The sequence below is a fragment of the Orycteropus afer genome, unplaced genomic scaffold, assembly GCF_000298275.1.
Source record: "Orycteropus afer afer isolate SDZICR_OR568_19922 unplaced genomic scaffold, OryAfe1.0 scaffold00387, whole genome shotgun sequence".
NCBI lineage: Eukaryota > Metazoa > Chordata > Mammalia > Tubulidentata > Orycteropodidae > Orycteropus > Orycteropus afer.
The window spans coordinates 1,179,964-1,182,876 of NW_006921974.1; positions in this window are offsets into that span (position 1 = coordinate 1,179,964).

The window sequence follows — 2,913 nt, forward strand, 5'->3', positions numbered from 1 at the left end:
CTTGTAGCTAACCTTCCCCCATGTATCCTTTTCTTAAAAAAAAAAAAAAAAAAAGACCTAGCTAGGGCTTCTAAATGGCCATACCTTTAAATCATCACAAATCACTGACTTCAAAGTGATTAATAGGGGAGATTCAAAATGGAATCTCATTAGTGATCACCACGCTATTTCCCTCTAGCATCTTAGTGTTTGAAAAACTACATACAGCAGTTTGAATTAGGGATTCTGGTGCTCTGAACAGCTCACTGACTGAGTCAGAGTGCACCAAACTCAGAGTAGAATTGGAAGGGAGAAAGGGACAGGCAGGGAAAAAAATAACAAGATTGGAGGATCTATCCTGCGGAGCACTGATAGGCAACCAAGAACGGCCATCCGAGACCTCCCTGGGTTAAGGAGGAAGACACACCACACCAGCATATCAGCGATCACCCCAAGGATCTACCTTCAACACCTGATTTTATCGGTAACTTGGGTTGGCTAGGTGCAAATGGCATGTTTGGCGCCACTGAAACCTGAGTAGAGTCCATTGGTGCTACAGGTGGGTGGGCCCGGGGAGGTGCCCCTACAGTGGGTCACCAGTCAGGCTTGGGTCTCAGAGGCCTGGGCTTGACTTTATTGGTGATACTGGGACCACTGATTGATTACTATAAGGTGCTCTCCTGACTCCAGTGCCACTGAAACTGAGTGGATCTTTGGCACCACAGGAGAGAGGACCCACAGGGGAGTTCCCGCGGCAGACTGCAATCTGGGCCAGTTGGGCCGGTGCTGCAGGCAGGAGGGCCCAGGGAGAGGAGCCCCCGTGGTGAATCGCAGAGCCAGGCAGTTTTCTTGGGTTGGCTTTTTGGCGCCAAGGGGCCTCAGGAGCGGGGTTTTTGCATGTCTGAGCCTGGCGAAAGGTGGCGACCCCCTAAAAACTGGAATGTGTGCTGAAATTGAGCTGCAGGCCTGTGAATAACAGTACAGTGTCATCATTAGCAGCCCACTCAAAACCCTAGAAACCACCCCTACCAACGGGGAACTTCCCTTCTCCTGATCTTCCGCTCCCCACCTTCTCCGCCAATAACTTCACTCATCCAACAGAACAAACCACATTCGGCCACCAAAATACCTCCTAGTTCGAACTCTAAACCCTCTTTACGACAAACAGAAACCCATATCCACATTCCACACAGTGATTCCACCATCCCAAAGAAAACAGCAGAGCAACCCAGCATGCCTGAATTAATAACTAAAAAAATAAAATACACCAACTTTGCCTTTTCAAAATATTAAACTATAAAACCAAAACAGAAAAAAATCAATACATAGCCAACAGTTAAAGACAACCTCAAAATGTCTAGTAAACAACAGGCAACCTGAAATCAAACAAAAAAACAGGACAAGGCATTATAAGCAAAACGACAAACAAAGGTCTCATTAAACACGGAGGAAGAGGAGGCAATAGAATTATCTAAGAAGGAATTTAGAAGATACATTTATAGAGCTTTATAAGAACCTAAGGAAACCCCAAACAGAAGCAAGGAGAACACAGACAGTTCCCTGGAAGAACTCAGGATAATCGTTGTTGTTGTTATGTGCCGTCGAGTCAAACCCACCTCATAGCGACCCCTCCTTGGGTTTCCGAGGCAGTATCACTACGGAAGTAGGACTGCCCAACCTTCCTTCCGAGGAGTGACTGGTGGGTTTGAACCGCGAGCCATCTGGTTAGCAGGCAAGTGTCTTAGCCCACTATGCTACCAGAGCTCCCCAGGATAATCATATAAGAACAAAATAACAAGATTAATGCACAATCAGAACTCCTACAAAAACAGCAGTTAGAAATCTAGAAGATGAATACCAAAATTACACAATTACACAACACAATAGAAGCACAAAAGAGTAGGTTAGAACTGGCTGAAGACCGCATATCTCAACTAGAAGATAAATCTATGGACACCAGCCTGTACAAAGAAAGAACCAAGATTTAAGAGAAATGAAGAGAACCTAAGAATTATATGGGATGACATAAGAAGAAACAGCATACGACTCATTGGAATTCCAGAACAAGAAGAGGTGGGAGAAAAAAAAAAACAACACTGAGAAAATTGTGGAAAACCTGCTGACAAAAAACTTCCCCCATATCATGAAGGAAGAAAATATATTTGTCCAAGAAGTTCATAGAACCCCACACAAGATAGATCCCAAGAAAAAAAAAACACTGAGGCATATTATAATCAAACTCTCCAAAACTAAAAACAAAGAAAAAATTTTGAGAGCAGCCCAGAACAAAAGAAATATTACTTCTAATAATCAAACAGGCTGAGCTCCGATTACTCAGCAGAAACAACGCAGGCAAGAAGGCAATGGGACGGCACATATAAAACACTGAAGGAAAAGAATTTCCAACCAAGAATCCTATAGCCAGCCAAATTATCCATCAAATATGAGGGTGAAATCAAGGCATTCTCAGACAAACCAAAATTAAGGGATTTTGTGAAAACCAGAACAACCCTACAAGAAATGCTTAAGGAGGTTCTTCCAATAGAGAACCCACAACAGAGATACAATAAGGACACATGACATCAACACTAAAAACAAATCAGAAATAGAAACTCAAAATAAGACCATAAAACACTGTACACTAAAAACCAAGGAAGTCAATCAGCACATGACAACAGCAACTAACCTATCAGAGAGAATAAAACTTCTAGGGACAAACTTCCAAATGGAGAGGAAAACAGGACAATGTCTTTATAGTACACACTGTTCTAAATATGCAGAGACAAGAATATACTCCAAGGTAACCAGAAAGAAAATTAACAATCGCCCTAAGCAAATCCAGAAGCAAGGAAAACATATGGGTTTCATAAGCACAAAACCAACAATAAAGAAGAGAGAAAGCATTAGCCAACAAACTGAACTCAGCACAGAAAA